Genomic DNA, 10082 nt, shown 5'->3' on the forward strand with positions numbered 1-10082 from the left:
AGGCAGCCGGGATGCATCCGGCCGGGTGGCCAAGTGGGCCATTGCGCTGGCTCCTTACACGATCTTCTACCAGCCTCGCACCTCCATCAAGTCCCAAGCATTGGCCGACTTCCTTGTCGACTGGGCCGAGACCCAGCACCTACCGCCGGCTCCCGACTCCACTCATTGGCGGATGCACTTCGATGGATCCAAGATGCGCACCGCCTTGGGAGCCGGCATAGTCCTCACCTCTCCCAAGGGCGACAAACTCAGATACACATTGCAAATTCATTTTGCCGCCTCCAACAACGTGGCCGAGTACGAGGCGCTCATACATGGGCTCCAACTAGCCAAAGAGCTCGGCATCCGCCGGATCCTGTGCTATGGCGACTCGGATTTGGTAGTCCAACAATCATCTGGCGACTGGGACGCCAAGGACGCAAACATGGCGAGCTACCGATTCCTCGTTCAGCAAATCAGCAGATACTTTGAAGGATGCGAGTTCCTCCACGTGCCACGGGCCGACAACGAGCAAGCAGATGCCCTGGCACGAATCGGTTCCACCCGACAAGCTATCCCAACTGGCGTCTCTCTCCAACGCCTCCTCAAACTGTCTGTCAAGCCGTCTCCAGAATCAGACTCAATCTTCGTACCGCCTGACCCTGATGCAGTCGGATCCGGCTTGGGGAACCCAGCAGGCGGCTCGGGGACTTTGACATGCGGCTCGGGGACTGCCGTAGTCGCACCCGGCTCGGGGACTTCAGAACCCGGCCCGGGGACTGCAGCAGTCGGCCCGGGGACTTTGACAGGCGGCTCGGGGACTGCCGTAGTCGCACCCGGCTCGGGGACTTCAGAACCCGGCCCGGGGACTGCAGCAGTCGGCCCGGGGACTGCAACGACACAACAGACGGTGGCCGACTCCAACTCTTCACCACCCAACCCACCCACCCTGGTCGCAGTAGCCGTATTGGCAATAGAAGAAGTCACAGCTCCATCATGGGCCCAACCCATCCTAAACTTCCTGGTAAACAGAGAGCTGCCGACTGACGAGATCTCGGCAAGGCAAGTTCAACGCCGAGCCGGAGCATACACAATAGTAAACAGAGAACTCGTTAGGCACAACGTCACTGGAGTCTTCCAGCGCTGCGTCGAGCCAGAGAAGGGCATAGCAATCCTCAAGGACATCCACCAAGGCGAATGCGGCCACCACGCGGCCTCAAGATCACTTGTCGCCAAAGCTTTCCGCCATGGGTTCTTCTGGCCGACTGCTTTGGAAGACGCCAAGGAATTAGTCAAATACTGCAAAGGGTGCCATGTCTTCAGCTCCATGCAACACCTGCCGGCTTCTGCACTCAAGACCATCCCCCTCACCTGGCCCTTTGTCGTGTGGGGACTGGACATGGTGGGCCCATTCAAGACAGCGCGCAGCGGCATGACACATCTGCTTGTCGCCGTGGACAAATTCACCAAGTGGATTGAAGCGAAGCCAATTAAGAAGCTGAATGGGCCGACTGCCGTGACATTCATCGCAGATATCACCACCCGGTATGGCATACCACACAGCATCATCACCGACAATGGCACGAATTTTTCCAAAGGAGCACTGGCACGTTTCTGTGCGACATAGAGCATCCGACTGGACTTAGCGTCTGTAGCCCACCTGCAGTCAGACGGCCAAGTCGAGCGAGCAAATGGCCTCATCCTCTCCGGCATCAAGCCCCGACTGGTCGTACCACTTGAGCATTCGGCCGGCTGCTGGCTCGACGAGCTGCCGGCCGTCCTCTGGAGTCTGCGTACTACCCCTAACAAGTCAACCGGCTTCACCCCTTTCTTCCTTGTATATGGTGCCGAGGCTGTCATCCCAACTGACATTGAGTTCGACTCACCTCGGGTCACCATGTACACGGTGGCGGAGGCCAAGGAAGCGCGAGAAGACGGCGTTGACCTGCTGGAAGAGGGCCGGCTGTTAGCACTCAACCGGTCCGCTATCTACCAGCAGGGTTTGCGCCGTTACCACAACCGGAAGGTCAAGCCAAGATCCTTCCAAGAAGGCGATCTTGTGCTCCGGCTGATCCAGCGAACAGCCGGCCAGCACAAGCTCTCGGCCCCTTGGGAAGGCCCCTTCGTCATCAGCAAGGCCCTAGGCAACGACTCCTACTACCTGATCGACGCACAGAAGCCGAAGGCACGCAAGAGAGATGATTCCGGCAAGGAGTCGAAACGACCATGGAACGCCAATCTCCTCCGAAGATTTTACACCTAAATGCAGTATGTACCAGGCTACCTTTTGTATTAAGTACAAGACAACGGGCCCCACGAGGAGCACTCGGGGACTACCCTCTTTTATCTATGTATGATGAGGGTCATACCTATGAATGTATTACTACATTTGTTTTCCTGTCCGGCACTGGGTTCGATCCGTCGGCCCGGGGACTTACCGCCTTGAGTTATATTAAAGTTCTACCTGTAGTCAGACAAGTAGTGTGCCAGCACCCAAGCCCTCTCTTGTTGAAAATCGCAGCTCGAAGAATCGACTGTCCGACTGGCAAGAGTCAAAGGCAGGAAAGGATGCCCACACGAAAAACGGCTAAGGACTAACGAACTTATATAACACAAGCCGGCCTCCCACCCCGCCAACCGGCTGTCAGAATAGCCGGCTGGCCGGCTTCCGATTCACCTTGCTACAATCTAAGAAAGCTAGAGTACTTGCCCTCCCAAACGGCCAAGCCCTTCCCCAACCATAGACTGCAGAGCAGCTGTCCGGCTGGGAAGGCGGCGACCAAGGGAGGGCGGCAAAGGAAACAGCCAAAAGGATAAAAAGCAAATACAATCGGAAGCCAAGCACATGCATGATTATATTTACACAAAAGGCCTTTGAAAGGCCGGCATTCAACATAGTTTGAATACACCCCTAGTAGGTGGAACTGCACAAACCTAACAAACATTGTTCAAAGAGTAATAAATAGGAAAGCAAAGGTGGCGGATCAGGCCAAAGGTGCAACAGGCGAGCCAGGAAGGTCAGTGGAGACGCAGTGCTGGCTGGAGGAGTGGCCGGCTGGCGAGTCTCGGCTTGATCATCACCGACTACAGGCGGCGCGCTCGCACGCGCCTCGTTGCTAGAGGCACGATCAAGCTGAGGCTGGCCGGTTGCTCCACCGTCTGGCACGGCGTCTTCACCATCCTCTCCCTCCTCCTTTTCGCCCTCGTCACTTGAGTCGATCTCCTCCGCCGAGTCTTCACCATCCGCTGGGTTCAGCCCAAACCACTCCTCCGGCTGAGCAACGCCGTCATCATTCACGTCAGGGGCAAAGGCACTGGTGTCGGTGTAGTCGGCGATCGCCGAGGCGCGCTGGATGATAGCCGGCCGCACCGCCTCCAGCTCCTCATTGGCCTCCTGCCGCCAGGTGGTCAGCTAGGCCAAATCCAGCCCAGGATACCAAGCGCCTCGAAGCGGCCAACCGCTACCTCTAGCCAGCCGGCAGTCCGACTGGGGGTACGGGGAACCACCTCGCCGGGCCAGAGAGCGGCCAGCACTTGCGCCCCAACGCGCTGAAGAGGGCGGAGCATGTGGTGAGCCGGCTGGAGGCGGGCTTGGATCGCCAGAAGCTCCTCCTCAAGAGACCGGCGAGCATCCGGCGCGATCTCAGCCCCAGCCTGCCTTTGCGCGTCACGGCGGGCCTCGATGACTTGGTTGGCGGCAACGGAGTAACCAGGGAAGTACTCTGCGTAAGTAAGAAAGAAAAAAAGTCAGAAAATGGACCAAATGGCAGGCGGCAAACAAAGGGACGAAGAAGAAGGCGGCCTACCGTCAACCAAATCTTCGATCTGGCCGTAGCCATCGCTCAGCGCTTGCCTTGCCTCAGCCCAGCTCGCCGCCTCGGTCTCGTATTCGGCTCGGAGGGCGGCCTCGCTGTCCTGCACCGCCTTATGGCTCTCCTCCTGGTCGGCCAGCTTCTTGACCAAGTGGTCACGCTCCTGAGCCAAGGCGTTACACTCGGCTTCCTTGGCGTGAAGGGCGGTCTGGGCCCCACCCAACTGTTGGGGAACGTAGTAATTTCAAAAAAATCCTACGCACACGCAAGATCATGGTGATGCATAGCAACGAGAGGGGAGAGTGTTGTCCACGTACCCTCGTAGACCGAAAGCGAAAGCGTTAGCACAACACGGTTGATGTAGTCGTACGTCTTCACGATCCGACCGATCAAGTACCGAACGCACGGCACCTCCGAGTTCAGCACGCGTTCAGCCCGACGACGTCCCTCGAACTCCGATCCAGCCGAGTGTTGACGGAGAGTTTTGTTAGCACGACGGCGTGGTGACGATGATGATGTTCTACTGACGCAGGGCTTCGCCTAAGCACCGCTACAGTATTATCGAGGTGGACAATGGTGGAGGGGGCACCGCACATGGCTAAAAGATCAAACGATCAATTGTTGTGTCTATGGGGTGCCCCCTGCCCCCGTATATAAAGGAGCAAGGGGGAGGCGGCCGGCCAAGGAGAAGGGCGCGCCAAGGGGGGAGTCCTACTCCCACCGGGAGTAGGACTCCTCCTTTCCTTGTTGGAGTAGGAGAGAAGGAAAGAGGGGGAGAGGGAGAAGGAAAAGGGGGCTGCACCCCTTGTCCAATTCGGACCAGAGGGGGGTGCGCGCCTCCTTCCTTTTGGCCTCTCTCCTCTATTCCCGTATGGCCCAATAAGGCCCAATACTTCTCCCCGGCGAATTCCCGTAACTCTCCGGTGCTCCGATAAATACCCGAATCACTCGGAACCTTTCCGAAGTCCGAATATAGTCGTCCAATATATTGATCTTTACGTCTCGGCCATTTCAACACTCCTCGTCATGTCCCCGATCTCATCCGGGACTCCAGACTACCTTCAGTATATCAAAACACATAAACTCATAATATAACCGTCATCGAACTTTAAGCGTGCGGACCCTACGGGTTCGAGAACTATGTAGACATGACCGAGACACGTCTCCGGTCAATAACCAATAGCGGAACCTGGATGCTCATATTGGCCCCCACATATTCTACGAAGATCTTTATCGGTCAGACCGCATAACAACATACGTTGTTCCCTTTGTCATCGGTATGTTACTTGCCCGAGATTCGATCATCGGTATCTCAATACCTAGTTCAATCTCGTTACTGGCAAGTCTCTTTACTCGTTCTGTAATTCATCATCCCGCAACTAACTCATTAGTTACAATGCTTGCAAGGCTTATAGTGATGTGCATTACCGAGAGGGCCCAGAGATACCTCTCCGACAATCGGAGTGACAAATCCTAATCTCGAAATACGCCAACCCAACAAGTACCTTTGGAGACACCTGTAGAGCACCTTTATAATCACCCAGGTACGTTGTGACGTTTGGTAGCACACAAAGTGTTCCTCCGGTAAACGGGAGTTGCATAATCTCATAGTCATAGGAACATGTATAAGTCATGAAGAAAGCAGTAGCAACATACTAAATGATCGAGTTCTAAGCTAACGGAATGGGTCAAGTCAATCACATCATTCTCCTAATGATGCGATCCCGTTAATCAAATGACAACTCATGTCTATGGCTAGGAAACATAACCATCTTTGATCAACGAGCTAGTCAAGTAGAGGCATACTAGTGACACTCTGTTTTCTATGTATTCACACAAGTATTATGTTTCCGGTTAATACAATTCTAGCATGAATAATAAACATTTATCATGATATAAGGAAATAAATAATGACTTTATTATTGCCTCTAGGGCATATTTCCTTCAGTCTCCCACTTGCACTAGAGTCAATAATCTAGATCACATCGCCATGTGATTTAACATCAATAGTTCACATCACCATGTGATTAACACACATAGTTCACATCTCTATGTGATTAACACCCAAAGAGTACTAAGGTGTGATCATGTTTTGCTTGTGAGATAATTTTAGTCAACGGGACTGTCACATTCAGATCTGTAAGTATTTTGCAAATTTCTATGTCTACAATGCTCTGCACGGAGCTACTCTAGCTAATTGCTCCCACTTTCAATATTTATCCAGATTGAGACTTAGAGTCATCTGGATCTGTGTCAAAATTTGCATCGACGTAACCCTTTACGACGAACCCTTTTTGTCACCTCCATAATCGAGAAACATATCCTTATTCCACTAAGGATAATTTTAACCGTTGTCCAGTGATCTACTCCTAGATCACTATTGTACTCCCTTGCCAAAATCAGTGTAGGGTATACAATAGATCTGGTACACAGCATGGCATACTTTATAGAACCTATGGCCAAGGCATAGGGAATGACTTTCATTCTCTTTCTATCTTCTGCCGTGGTCGGGCTTTGAGTCTTACTCAATTTCACACCTTGTAACACAGGCAAGAACTCTTTGTTTGACTGTTCCATTTTGAACTACTTCAAAATCTTGTCAAGGTATGTAATCATTGAAAAACTTATCAAGCGTCTTGATCTATCTCTATAGATCTTGATGCTCAATATGTAAGCAGCTTCACCGAGGTCTTTGTTTAAAAAACTCCTTTCAAACACTCCTTTATGCTTTGCAGAATAATGCTACATTATTTCCGATCAACAATATGTCATTCACATATACTTATCAGAAATGTTGTAGTGCTCCTACTCACTTTCTTGTAAATACAGGCTTCACCGCAAGTCTGTATAAAACTATATCCTTTGATCAACTTATCAAAGCGTATATTCCAACTCCGAGATGTTTACACCAGTCCATAGATGGATCGCTGGAGCTTGCATATTTTGTTAGCACCTTTAGGATTGACAAAAACCTTCTGGTTGCATCATATACAACTCTTCTTTAATAAATCCATTAAGGAATGTAGTTTTGTTTATCCATTTGCCAGATTTCATAAAATGCGGCAATTGCTAACATGATTCAGACAGACTTAAGCATCGCTGCGAGTGAGAAAATCTCATCGTAGTCAACACCTTGAACTTTGTCAAAAACCTTTTTTCGACAAGTCTAGCTTTGTAGATAGTAACACTACTATCAGCGTCCGTCTTCCTCTTGAAGATCCATTTATTTTCTATGGTTTGCCGATCATCCGGCAAGTCAACCAAAGTCCACACTTTGTTCTCATACATGGAACCCATCTCAGATTTCATGGCCTCAAGCCATTTTGCGGAATCTGGGCTCACCATCGCTTCCTCATAGTTCGTAGGTTCGTCCTGGTCAAGTAACATGACCTCCAGAACAGGATTACCGTACCACGCTGGTGCGGATCTCACTCTGGTTGGCCTACGAGGTTCGGTAGTAACTTGATCCGAAGCTTCATGATCATCATCATTAACTTCCTCACTAATTGGTGTAAGCATCACTGGAACTGATTTCAGTGATGAACTACTTTCCAATTCGGGAGAAGGTACAGTTACCTCATCAAGTTCTACTTTCCTCCCACTCACTTCTTTCGAGAGAAACTCCTTCTCTAGAAAGGATCCATTCTTAGCAACGAATATCTTGCCTTCGGATCTGTGATAGAAGGTGTACCCAACAGTAAATTTTGGGTATCCTATGAAGACGCACTTTTCCGATTTGGGTTTGAGCTTATCAGGATGAAACTTTTCACATAAGCATCGCAACCCCAAACTTTAAGAAATGACAACTTTGGTTTCTTGCCAAACCACAGTTCATAAGGCGTCGTCTCAACGGATTTGGATGGTGCCCTATTTAATGTGAATGCAGCTGTCTCTAATGTATAACCCCAGAACGATAGTGGTAAATTGGTAAGAGACATCATAGATTGCACTATATCCAATAAAGTACGGTTATGACGTTCGGACACACCATTATGCTGTGGTGTTCCAGGTGGCACGAATTTGTGAAACTATCCCACATTGTTTTAATTGAAGACCAAACTCGTAACTCAAATATTTGTCTCTGCGATCAGATCGTACAAACTTTATTTTCTTATCACGATGATTTTCCACTTCACTCTGAAATTCTTTGAACTTTGCAAATGTTTCAGACTTATGTTTCATCAAGTAGATATACCCATATCTGCTCAAATCATCTGTGAAGGTCAGAAAATAACGATACCCGCCGCGAGCCTCAACACTCATCGGATTGCATACATCAGTATGTATTATTTCTGAATAAGTCAGTTGCTCGCTCCATTGTTCCGGAGAACGGAGTCTTAGTCATCTTGCCCATAAGGCATGGTTAGCAAGCATCAAGTGATTCCAAAAGCCCATCAGCATGGAGTTTCTTCGTGCGCTTTACACCAATATGACCTAAACGGCAGTGCCACAAATAAGTTGCACTATCATTATTAACTTTGCATCTTTTGGCTTCAATACTATGAATATGTGTATCACTATGATCGAGATCCAAAGAACCATTTCCATTGGGTGTGTAACCATATAAGGTTTTATTCATGTAAACAGAACAACAATTATTCTCTAACTTAAATGAACAACCGTATTGCAATAAACATGATCAAATCATATTTATGCTCAACGCAAACACCAAATAACACTTATTTAGGTTCAACACTAATCCCGAAAGTATAGGGAGTGTGCGATGATGATCATATCAATCTTGGAACCACTTCCAATACACATCGTTACTTCATCCTTAACTAGTTTCTATTCATTATGCAACTCCCATTTCGAGTTACTACTCTTTAGCAACTGAACCAGTATCAAATAACGAGGGGTTGCTACGAACACTAGTAAAATACACATCAATAATCTGTATATCAAATATACCTTTGTTCACTTTTTCCATCCTTCTTATCCACCAAATACTTGGGGCAGTTCCGCTTCCAGTGACCAGTCTCTTTACAGTAGAAGCACTTAGTCTCAGGCTTAGGTCCACACTTGGGCTTCTTCACTTGAGCAGCAACTTGCTTGCCGTTCTTCTTGAAGTTCCCCTTCTATCCCTTTGCCCTTTTCTTGAAACTAGTGGTCTTGTTAACCATCAACACTTGATGCTCTTTCTTGATTTCTACCTTCGTCGATTTCAGCATCGCAAAGAGCTCGGGAATTACTTTCGTCATCCCTTGCATACTATAGTTCATCACGAAGTTCTACTAACTTGGTGATGGTGACTAGAGAATTCTATCAATCACTATTTTATCTAGAAGATTAACTCCCACTTGATTCAAGCGATTGTAGTAGCCAGACAATCTGAGCACATGCTCACTGCTTGAGCTATTCTCCTCCATCTTTTAGCTATAGAACTTGTTGGAGACTTCATATCTCTCAACTCGGGTATTTGCTTGAAATATTAACTTCAACTCCTGGAACATCTCATATGGTCCATGACGTTCAAAACGTCTTTGAAGTCCCGATTCTAAGCCATTAAGCATGGTGCACTAAACTATCAAGTAGTCATCATATTGAGCTAGCCAAACGTTCATAACGTCTGCATCCGCTCCTGCAATAGGTCTATCACCTGGCAAGGACATAATTCTTCTGTGCAGCAATGAGGATAATCCTCAGATCATGGATCCAATCTGCATCTTTGCTACTATCATCTTTCAACATAATTTTTCTCTAGGAACATATCAAAAATAAACACAGGGAAGCAACAACGCGAGCTATTGATCTACAACATAATTTGCAAAATACTATCAGGACTAAGTTCATGATATTTAAGTTCAATTAATCATATTACTTAAGAACTCCCACTTAGATAGACATCCCTCTAATCCTCTAAGTGATCACGTGATCCATATCAACTAAACCATGTCCGATCATCACGTGAGATGGAGTAGTTTCAACGGTGAACATCACTATGTTGATCATATCTACTATATGATTCACGCTCGACCTTTCGGTCTCCGTGTTCTAAGGCCATATCTGTTATATGCTAGGCTCGTCAAGCTTAACCTGAGTATTCCGTGTGTGCAACTATTTCGCACCCGTTGTATTTGAACGTAGAGCCTATCACACCCGATCATCACGTGGTGTCTCAGCACGAAGAACTTTCGCAACGGTGCATACTCAGGGAGAACACTTATACCTTGATAATTTAGTGAGAGATCATCTTATAATGCTAACATCAATCAAAGCAAGATAAGATGCATAAAAGATAAACATCACATGCAATCAATATAAGTGATATGATATGGCCATCATCATCTT

This window comes from Triticum aestivum, chromosome 3D (genome assembly GCF_018294505.1).
Source record: "Triticum aestivum cultivar Chinese Spring chromosome 3D, IWGSC CS RefSeq v2.1, whole genome shotgun sequence".
Taxonomy (NCBI): Eukaryota; Viridiplantae; Streptophyta; class Magnoliopsida; order Poales; family Poaceae; genus Triticum; species Triticum aestivum.